The sequence below is a fragment of the Aphelocoma coerulescens genome, assembly GCF_041296385.1.
Source record: "Aphelocoma coerulescens isolate FSJ_1873_10779 chromosome W unlocalized genomic scaffold, UR_Acoe_1.0 ChrW_unloc_scaf_1, whole genome shotgun sequence".
NCBI classification, from domain to species: Eukaryota; Metazoa; Chordata; class Aves; order Passeriformes; family Corvidae; genus Aphelocoma; species Aphelocoma coerulescens.
This window is the reverse complement of record NW_027184080.1, coordinates 16,593,568-16,605,161: the sequence shown is the minus strand read 5'-3', so window position 1 is coordinate 16,605,161 and position 11,594 is coordinate 16,593,568. Positions and strand designations below refer to the sequence as shown.

General features: G+C 46.5%; 1 protein-coding gene across 1 annotated transcript in view; it reads right to left on the bottom strand.

Annotated features, from left to right (window-relative positions):
• Nucleotides 1-11,594, bottom strand: part of LOC138102747 (Golgi phosphoprotein 3) — a 125,791-nt gene that overhangs the window by 83,998 nt on the left and 30,199 nt on the right. The window lies entirely within an intron of this gene.

Below are 11,594 nucleotides of genomic sequence, written 5' to 3'. Positions count from 1 at the left end.
ACCTTGTTTCATCCAGATCGGACTGCTCTAATTGTTGCAGCACAGCGTCGCGTTAGGCACAGCACACAGATTCTTAACAAGAAGTGCAATCTGACGGTAACTTTCTGGAACACTGCAGAGAGCATCTCTGCCAGTTTAGTACCAGCAATTGGTACTGCTCACGCTTTGGCTTCTTTAAACAAGCTTGGCTGCTGGCTTGCAAAGGAAGCTAACGCCACTAGTGCCGCTCTTTCAGCTATGCTAATGGACGTTAAATCAGTGCGACATGCAACACTGCAAAACAGGGCGGCCATTGACTTCTTGCTGTTGGCTCAAGGCCATGGATGCGAAGATTTTGACAGCATGTGCTGCATGAACTTAAGTGATCATTCAGAGTCTATTCATAAGAGGATCAGTAATCTGAAGCAGCTCATTAAACAGTTACAGCAACATAATGAGGGTGATTGGTGGGGGGTGTCTTCATGGCTCGACAACCTCGGCTTTGGCTTCGGGGCATGGTTTAAACACTTAGCAATGTATGGCATAGTTATCCTTGGTGTGTTCCTAATGATTATGATATGTATCCCATGTATATTATCTTGTGTGCAACAAATGATCAATAATAGTCTTAATAAGATAATGGCCATACCGGCACAGACAGTTTTAGCTGTGCAACACTTAAAAAACAAAGAAGGGGGAAGTGTGACTGATAGGTAAAGCTTTGTAAAGGGAAGGCCTGGTAAAATCATGGCTCCAGCCTGTTACTTAGCCTAAGTAGAAATGGACTGTGGAAGAATGACTCAGCTAGAATAGAGGAAGTGAGGCATGCTGCGTGAATGCTTCGTGCCTGCACCGTAGTGTATGGTGGTTGGTTAAATTTGGTTTGTTGTGCCTTAAAACTATGTAAACTAAAAACTGACTAACAGCATAAAAAGGCTGTGGTTTTTGTAATGTTCCTCCTTTGCACCTGCCTGGGGACTCCTCGCTGCTCCATATCGCTACATGGATGAAATGATTTCTGTTGCACATCCTGGCTAGAACAGCATCCTGGCCAGAATAAAGTAATGCCTTGATTCTCTAACACTAAAAATGTTGTTGGAGGGTTTTTGTTTTTCCCACAGTTTCGGTGACAAGACCATGTAATGTTTTTCAGAATACTTTCTTTGTTTTACCCGTAAGAGTTACTAAAAATCTCTTCCCAATACAGAAATGTACATTTTCTCTCTAATTTTCAGTTAATTCCTAATAAGAGAACAGCAACTCTACTATACCTGGCACAGGCCAGAAAAGGCTGAAGAAGAATGAAAAATCAGTGAAAATCTCCAATTCAAAAGAAAGGAAAAAGAAGCACTTCCAGAGTTCCAACCTTGAGGCTTCAAGATACACGCATGCTAATAAAAGAAAAAAATGATGTGTTTAACTTAGTTGGTTAAGGACACCTATTTACGGAACCTTCTACAGTAGAATGTAGACTGTAGCTGACAATGCATTTCCTGATCTAACCCAGTGAGTCTCAAGCTATTATAGATTACTTTGCAGATCCACAGAGTCACAGCAAATAGAAATCAGCTTTTGAGTCTTTTAAAAAAGCATCATAAAGATGTAATAGTCTGTGAAGATAATGGAAGGTTACAATAGCCTGCTTAAAATAAAATAAAATAAAATAAAATAAAATAAAATAAAATAAAATAAAATAAGTATTTGTTTTTACAACGATTGGCCCCTTGGGCCCATCCTCAGGTGGATCTGACTCATATTCAGTATTAAAGGTCAGTGTTAGGTAAAAGTCTTGGCCCTGACTCAAACTCAATTTACATTTATGAAAAACAACAACAACAGAGATTCTCTGGAATAATGCATGTAACACTGCCTAGTCTAAACTTCACTGTCTAACTGCCTTTCATTTTATATTTATACTTAATAGTACTCCTAAAATCCTTGCCTAGTACCCTGTTGGGGTTTTAGTTTTGTCCTAGTTTTTTTTCTGTTAGAGGAATTTTCTCCCATATGCATGTTGCTAGGGGACAAATGACCATACTTAAGAAAGACAAAAGCACCCCGTTTTTGGGGGTGGGGTGGGCCTGGCTACTCTTTGTTTCACCTGGGCGTGTTGGGAGTTCGCTCTCAGCGTCTGGAGAGAGAAGCCGTGGAGAGAAGAGCTGCTGGTTCCCGTTTTTTTTCGGCGTCTTTTCCTCTCTGCTGGAAACAACACCGGGATCCCAAGGCTGCTTTCCCTGCCCTGCTGGAGGCTAGGGCTGGGGCCGCCCTGCACCGCTGCTGTTTCGAGCCTTCGCTATGCTGTAGCCGTGCTCACCCTGCCTGCCTGGAGCCCCGGGGGGTTCCCCTTTTGGATACATCTCGTCTGCCACCCAGGATTTGTGTTTGTGCCTGCCGCTCCGGCCTTGCCATTTCCAGCCTGCTGTTCCGGGAGTCCAGGACCGGCTGCCCAGGGTTTGTGAAGCTCCTTTGTTCCACCCTTCCCCGGGATCCCAGGCTGCCAGTGCCGCGTGATCCCCGAGCTCGCTCCGGAGCGCCTCCTGCAGCCGCGGGGGAACCATCGCACCTGCCCTGCTCACCGGGAGCCGCCAGCGATCCCTGCTGGCTGCGAGCGGAACTGCACCTGAGGGGGAGTAGCCTGACAGCCGAGAAGGCTGGGACTGGGTTTGTGTTTGCTGTTATTGTCATAGTTGTTGTTGTTTTGTTTGACTGGTTATCTATCTATCTATCTATCTATCTATAAATATATATATAGTAAAGAACTGTTATTCCTATTTCCCACATCTTTGCCTAAAGACCCTTGATTTCAAAATCATAATAACTCAGGGGGAAAGGGGTTATATCTGCCACTTCAAGGGGGGCTTCTGCCTTCCTTAGCAGACACCTGTCTTTCAAACCGAGACACACCCGGTACTTGAAAGCAAAACAAAAGATCTACTGTAACCAAACTGAAACGAACCAAAGGGGAACCTTCTGAAGAAGAAACATCACCAGAGTTACCCAAAACCTGTTCTCAGGAAATTGAAAATTCTTCTTTTATGAAAGACGCAAAAAGACTTCAAAATTTAGTAATGAATGCAATTTCTGAAACTTCATTTAGAGACAGCAGAAATAAAATGTTTTAACTCTTTTTAGCCATGATAGTCCCATCAGAAAGGGACATGGCCAATCTGGAAAGAAACAGAAAGCCAAGGTAGACAATTACAGCTCCTGAGGAATCTGAAAGTCCTAGCTCTAAGGCAATATATCTGAAAGGCTATCAAGAAGACATGAAATGTCAGGGTTTCTGAGCTAGGAGGCACAGTGTATGCTAGAGAAAGCTTTCAATTTAGCAAACAGTAAATTCTGAATTTACAGATTGCCTGTTTTCCATTAGAAGAATATTTCAGCAGAAACATTTCAGCCCGCCCTACTTGGATGCTGAAAGATAGAAAAACTAGAGTTCCTGAACTGTGCTGGAATTTGATTTAACTTTTATTAATTCTGCATGGATGGCATTCAAATACTGTGTCGATGGTAGTAAAATAAAAGCTGTGAGACATAAAATGATTGTTTTGTTTATATATAAAAAAATAGCTAGCTTTCTCAAAAAATGGTTTCTTCCTTGCCATCTATTCTTTCTGATATGTGGCAGACTATTTTTATGGTATGTTCGTGCATTTGGTTTGCATGGCAAGGTTAGGGTGGTGGGGTACAGGGGTGGTATGACGGTTTGGACAAATTTGGAAATATACCCTCTGAGAGAAGGCGGGTTACAACCAGCCCTCCCCCAGCACGGTTCGGGGAAAAAAAAAAAATTTTCCACGAAGGAAAGTGAAAGAGATAAAAGCTATTTATTTAACAAATACACCGGAAGAGGATAATAATGCTAAATAATAAAATCTCTCACTGTGGAGAGAAACCTGGGAAAATTTCAGAGTCCTTCCCTAGGTAGCCTCTCTCCTCCTCCTCAGAGCTGGGGTGGGGTGGGCCCCCCTCCTCCAGGGCCTCCATCTCGGTGGAAAAGGTCCCGATGAGTTCTGATGTTGAAACAGTCCAAAAAAGAAGAAGGGAAAAAATGAAGTCCCAGGAAAACAAAAGTTCAACTCACCGTCTCCCTCCGGAGAAAAAGAAAGCTGAAAGCTGGCTGGAAAGCAGGCAGAGCACTCCCCTCCGCTCTCCCTGCCGCAGGACACAGAGGAGTCTGTTACAGTGGGGATTCTGTAACATGATGTATCAAACAAGGAGGCCCGAGGAAAAGAAATATATGTGGACCGATTCTTGATAGATGTTTCAGAGATGTTTATTTCTCCAGCCGCATGGCCGGAGCTCTGCCGAGGAACTGTAACAGTCATGGGACCAGAGGGTCCTTGCCCGCGCAGGGGTACACAAAACGACCAATGGGGAATGAGGCTGACCAGGGGCCAGGGAAACCCCGTCTCTCCCCCCCAGGGCCCGTCTCCCAGGACCCCACGACAGGGGGGAGGGACCCCGACATTTCACCCGTTTATTTTTAACAAAAGAGATTTAAAACTTAACATTGAAAACAACTGGATAAACATAACAAGAACAGTTTTAAAACAAAACAAGCCACCCTCCAGAGTCTTCAAATGTCCAAACAGATTCTCTGGAACATCTTAAGACTGACAGAAGGGAGACAGGACTCTCTGAGCATGCTTTGTGGGGAAACTGAGGCAGGAGAGTTAACTTTTGAATCAAAATACATGCCGATGGAAGAATATTTTCATGAATATTATTTAATTACTGAGACTGTTGAGCAATGTCACCTATGTCTTGGCGAAGGGAAGCTTGGCTCAGGGACTGTGCAACCCAGGCCACATGGACCGAGCCCTCTGTGAGAAGCAGCGAGGCAATTCCCGCACGCAGGCAGAGCAACACGAGCTGCAATGGTGGCAGCAGAGCGAGGTGCGGCGGGAGAGGTGTGACCGGGCGTTGCCCGCCCGGCCCTGCGCAGCGCGTGGTGGAGCAAGCCCCGTGAATGCCCGAGAGGGGTGGCACACGGGCGGTGGCTGGCGGCATTGACGGTGGAGCGGAGCTGCACCCAGCCGAAATGCGCGCTGGAGCAGGGGGCGGGGGAGTCATCGCTTGGGGGCCCAGCCAAGACGTGGGTGCAGCGCTTGGCAGCGGCAGCGCAGCTGTGACCAGAGGTGGCGACGCACGGAGAACTGAGAGGCGCGGCCCGGCCAGGCCCACGCGGCTCAGAATGCGACCCCGGGAAGAGCGCGCAGGCACGAGCAGCTCTGGAGGCACGGGCAGCACTAGTAGCTCCAGCAATTCTGACACGGGAGCAAGTGAAAGAGAAAGCAAGAACGCAGCGAGACAGAAAACAGCAGCCACTCGGAAAAATGAAAAGATCACCGTAGCTAAGGTTTTAGGAATAGTAAAATGGTATAATGTTAAACAAAATTATGGTTTTATAATGAGATGTGACAACCAGCAAGACATATTCGTGCATAGAACTGCTATTAAAAAGAATAACCCTGAAAAATGCATCCCAAGCTTGGGAGATGGAGAGGTGGTGGAATTCAAAATTGTACAAGGTAGAAAAGGGTTACAAGCATCGCAGGTCACTGGGCCTGATGGTGTTCCTGTAAAAGGCAGTATATATGCTAAAAATCGTAGTCATGTTAGACAGTATCTCCATTGTAAGCCCCCCCTACAGTCTTTCTTTCCTAATCCCACCTTTCCCTTTTATCCTATGTCCTATTACCCCCAGTGTATTCCCAATCCATTTTTCCATCCATGGTTTCCCTCACAAAACCATGCCTTTGCCAATTGTTTCCCCAAAAATCCCTTTCCAATGCCAAGTGGGGAATGAAAAGGGGGAGGAAAGAAAATAAACCGTCTCCTGCCTCAGTTTCCCCACAAAGCATGCTCAGAGAGTCCTGTCTCCCTTCTGTCAGTCTTAAGATGTTCCAGAGAATCTGTTTGGACATTTGAAGACTCTGGAGGGTGGCTTGTTTTGTTTTAAAACTGTTCTTGTTATGTTTATCCAGTTGTTTTCAATGTTAAGTTTTAAATCTCTTTTGTTAAAAATAAACGGGTGAAATGTCGGGGTCCCTCCCCCCTGTCGTGGGGTCCTGGGAGAGGGGCCCTGGGGGGGAGAGACGGGGTTTCCCTGGCCCCTGGTCAGCCTCGTTCCCCATTGGTCGTTTTGTGTACCCCTGCGCGGGCAAGGACCCTCTGGTCCCGTGACTGTCACAGTTCCTCGGCAGAGCTCCGGCCATGCAGCTGCAGAAATAAACATCTCTGAAACATCTATCAAGAATCAGTCCATATATATTTCTTTTCCACGGGACTCCTTGTTTGATACATCATGTTACAGAATCCCCACTGTAGCTGGAATCTCTGTGTCCTTGAAACAAAAGTGCTTTGAAAGTTTTGCTCAGTTTTTTCTCCCCCCTCTAAGGCTCAGTTTAAAGGCACAGAAAAGGCAAAAAATTAATTTCTGGGCATAGAGGAGCAATACGGGATACAACATCATCAAGTCACCCCAAGACGTTTCACCCCTTATCCCATTTCGTTGGCTCAGTGCCCAAACTAATATATTCTAACTCTAAACACACACATTACTACACACACAAATATATATACACCTATGTACAAACAGTGACAGTGGCAATCAGCAAGCAGGGGTATACAGACATTTCACATTACAGATGGTTCTCACACAACAATCAGATCTCCCTGCGGTACACAACATGTTGTCCAATCTTTCTGCATTACCCACCATGTGCAACGAGGTCCCTGAGCAAAGACAACCCCACGGGTGGGTTTGTCTGTACTCGAGGCAGAATTAATCCAAACAGTCTTTCCTAACAGTCCTCTGACATGCAGTACTGGGACCTTGTCTCCATCTACTGTATGCAGGGATTCAGATTGGGCTGGACCAGCTCTATTGGTGGAACCTTGGGTGCTAACTAACCAGGTGGCCTTTGCTAGATGCTGTTCCCAATTTTTGAAAGTTCCTCCACCCAGTGCCTTCAAAGTGGTTTTCAACAATCCATTGCACAGTTCCACTTTGCCTGCAGCTGATGCATGGTAAGGTGTAGGAACCCAGAGTGGCGAGAATATTTCTCTGCCAGTTTTTAAGGTTTCTTACCCCCCTGAACAACACTGTTTTAGTTTCAAACCTTGGAAAAAATTACCAACAGTCAGACAACAACTAGAAAATACAGTGGTGTGAATTAGGTGATAGACTACTATGTAAGATTGTCATAGGGTGAAAAATTTAGAGGTTTTAGGCTTCTCTTTGTAGTAAATAGATAAGAGTAAAAAATATCAAAATGGAGGATTGTTGTTCTCTAAACCTTCTTCTCCTTCTTCTACTACTCCATATTCCGCAGTAAAAGTAGTTAGGAATGATTGGATAGAAAATTCCACAGTTCCTAGTCGTGTTACTGAATAATTGGTAGGAAAGTGAAAATAATGTACGTTTTTAGTAACTATTGGTCAAAATATCTTTAAAAGGCTGTGTAAATCTTTATAATTGGCTCTCACTCCTGCTTTACTGTCTTCTATGCTGTACTTGAGTCACGCTAGTGGCTCTGTTCCTCTGATAAGACTTAATAAACAACTATCTGGAAGCATTGAAACTCAAGGAAAAGTCTTGGTTTATCTTTGAAACTCCTTGCAAGGACTTTCGGCAAATTCTCTCCCGTCAGAAGAGACTTCATTTACGGCATGGTTCAGTGTCAGTAAGGAATATGGTACACCCACTCAATGCCATGTTCTCTAGCCCAGGTGTTGATAAAGCTGTTCTTGAAATGAGTCCCGTTGTCAGATTCAATTCTCTCAGGGGTACCATGCCTCCAAAGGACTTGCTTTTCAAGACCCAAGATGGTGTTACAGGCGGTAGCATGAGGCACAGGGTAGGTCTCCAGCCATCCAGTGGTGGCTTCTACCATTGTGAGCACATAGCGCTTGCCTTGGCGTGTTTGAGGCAGTGTGATGTAATCAGTCTGCCAGGCCTCTCCATACTTGTATTTGGACCACCGCCCACCATACCACAGGGGCTTCACCCGCTTGGCCTGTTTGATCGCAGTGCATGTCTCACAGTCATGGATAACCTGGGAGATACTGTCCATAGTTAGATCCACCCCTCGGTCTCGTGCCCATCTATAGGTGGCATCTCTGCCTTGATGGCCTGAGGCATCATGGGCCCATCAAGCTAGGAACAACTCTCCCTAATGTTTCCATTCCAAGACTATCTGTGACACTTCCATCTTTGCAGCCTGATCTACTTGCTTGTTGTTTCGGTGCTCCGCATTAGCCCTACTCTTGGGGACATGGGCATCTACATGGCAGACTTTCACAAGTAGCTTTCTTACTCGGGCAGCTATGTCTTTCCACTCCTCAGCAGCCGAGATTGGTTTTCCCCTACGCTGCCAATTAGCTTTTCCCCCCTTTTCTAACCATCCCCACAGAGCATTGGCTACCATCCATGAATCAGTGTAGAGGTAGAGCTTTGGCCACTTCTCTCTTTCAGCAATGTCCAGGGCCAGTTGAACGGCTTTGAGTTCAGCGAGTTGACTCAATCCACCTTCTCCTTCAGTAGCTTCTGCAACCCGTTGTGTGGGACTCCATACGGCTGCTTTCCACTTTTGTTTCATCCCTACGATATGAGGAAGAACCATCAGTGAAAAGAGCATAGCGTGTCTTCTCATAGCAGTTGGTTTTACAGTGGAGCTTCTTCAGCACGTGTCACTTGTTCTTGTTCTTCTTTGTCACTGAGACCAAGGTTTTCACCTTCAGGCCAATTTGTAATTATTTCCAAAATCCCAGGGCAATTCAGTTTTCCGATACGGGCGTGCTGTGTGATGAGAGCAATCCATTTGCTCCATGTGGCATTGGTGGCATGGTGGGTAGAGGGAACCTTTGCTTTGAACATCCAGCCCAGCACCAGCAGTCGGGATGCCAGGAGGAGTTGTGCTTCAGTGCCGATTACCTCTAAGATGGCATGGATTCCTTCATAAGCTGCCAAGATTTCCCTCTCTGTTGGGGTGTAGTTGGCTTCAGACCCTCTGTAGCTTTGACTCCATAATCCCAGTGGTCGGCCCCGAGTCTCACCAGGCACCTTCTGCCAAAGGCTCCAGGACAGACCATGGCTCCCGGCTGCAGAGTAGAGCACATTCTTCACTTCTGGTCCTGTCCTGACTGCACCAAGGGCTACGGCATGAGCGATCTCCTGCTTAATCTGGGTGAAGGCTTGTTGCTGTTCAGGGCCCCAATGGAAATCATTCTTCTTGCGGGTAACCAGGTAGAGAGGACTCACAATTGGGCTGTACTCTGGAATATGCATCCTCCAAAAGCCTATGGCACCTAGGAAAGCTTGTGTTTCCTTCTTGTTGGTTGGTGGAGACATTGCAGTGATCTTATTGATGACCTCGGTGGGAATCTGACTCCATCCATCTTGCCATTTCACTCCCAGAAACTGGATCTCTTGGGTAGGTCCCTTGACTTTGCTCTTCTTGATGGCAAAACTGGCTTCCAGGAGAATCTGGATGATTTTCTCTCCTTTCTCAAACACCTCTGCTGCAGTGTTCCCCCACACAATGATGTCATCAATGTACTGCAGATGTTCTGGAGCCTCACCCTTTTCTAGTGCAGTCTGGATCAGTCCATGGCAGATGGTGGGACTGTGCTTCCACCCCTGGGGCAGTTGGGTCCAGGTGTATTGCACACCCCTCCAGGTGAAGCCAAACTGAGGCCTGCACTCTGCTGCCAGAGGAATGGAGAAAAATGCATTAGCAATGTCAGTGGTGGCATACCACTTCGCTGCTTTGGACTTCAGCTCATACTGGAGCTCCAACATGTCCGTCACGGAAGCACTCAATGGTGGAGTCACTTCATTCAAACCACAATAGTCCACAGTCAATCTCCATTTGCCTTCCAATTTGCGCACAGGCCAGATGGGACTGTTGAAGGGTGAGTGGGTCTTGCTGACCACCCCTTGGCTCTCTAGCTCACGGATCATCTTGTGGATGGGAATCACAGCATCCCGAGTTGTCCAGTACTGTCGGCGATGCACTGTCGAGGTGGCAATTGGTTCTCTTTGTTCTTCCACCTTCAGAAGGCCTACTGCAGATGGGTTCTCTGATAGTGCAGGCAAGGTGTTCATTTGCCTAATGCCCTCTGTCTCCACAGCAACTATTCCAAAAGCCCACTTGAGTCCCTTCGGGTCTCTGAAATACCCGCTTCGGAGGAAGTCTATGCCCACAATGCATGGGGCCTCTGGACCAGTCTCAATGAGATGTTTCTTCCACTCATTTCCAGTCAGGCACACCTCAGCTTCCACCAAGGTCAAATTTTGTGATCCACCTGTTACACCAGAAATATAAACAGATTCTACCCCCACATGTTGCAATGGGATTATTGTGCACTGTGCACCAGTGTCAAGCAAGGCATCATGTTTTTGTGGTTCTGATGTACCAGGCCAACAAATCCACACAGTCCAAAAAACACAGTTTTCCCTGGCCTCTACCTGGCTAGTGGCAGGGCCCCTCTAGTCCTGTTTATCCTTTTTTCCCTCCCTGGGCATGCATCTTAGAGGTTCCTTCAAGGGGATTGGACATGTCATCGTCTTTTCCATCATTTCCGGCAGTTTGGCTATGGGCAACTGGTGTTACTTCCTTTTTGGTGGAACTTTCTTTCTGAGTCCTGCGCTCCTTCAATTCACGCACTCGTGCTGCCAGAGCAGAAGTGGGTTGTCTCTCCCACCTCCTCATGTTTTCCCCACTATCATATAGGAAATACCACAGCTCTCTTCGTGGGTTGTACCTTCCCTCTTTCCCTGGGGAACATTTGGTAGCAGAATCTCTGATCTGTTCTGCTGAGATTTGGAGAAGGCCCTCTTTGATCTCCTTCTTGAGTTCCTGGTGATTCTTCTCCATCTTATCTTCCACTTTCTGCATACCTGTTTCCACAGCTGCGATTCTTGCATGTGTTGGGTCATGCATGGAATCTGCATATGCTCTGAGCTTCATCGCCACATCCTGTACAGTCTCATTCATACCATAATCTGGTTTCATCATTGCTAAAGCAGAAGCATGTTCTCGTTGCCCAAGTCGTATGAGTTTTCGCCACATGAATGGATTAACTCTTACCCGGTCTGGACTCCTCAGTCCTGGGTCATCTGTGAAGACGATCTCTACCATCCCTAGGTCTCTCAGGTGTTGGATCCCTTGTTCTATGGTCTTCCACTGGGTTTGCTGCATGTAGAGATCATCTCCGCACATATATCTATCCCTTGCGCCATTCAAGACCCATCTCCAGAGACTGTCAGACTTCGCCCTCCTTATTATCGATAGGTCAATAGCTGGATCACGTGACAGGGATCCCAAATGCCTCGCTTCAGCACCGTCCAGCATTACATCATCACCTGCCGCATCCCAAATACGGACCATGCAACTTATTATGGATTCATCAGACCATCATGTGTAGTCCTTTCTTTGGCTGTGAAGGTCCTTTATGGACATGGACTCAGTAATGGTTTCTGTGCCTGAGTCAGTTGCTGGCTTTGAGGTTACTTCCCCTGCCTCATCATCATCTTTCACTGGGCGATCAGTTTTGGTTGTGTGCTTTTTCCTCATGACAGGAGCCACTGTCAATGGCTTAGA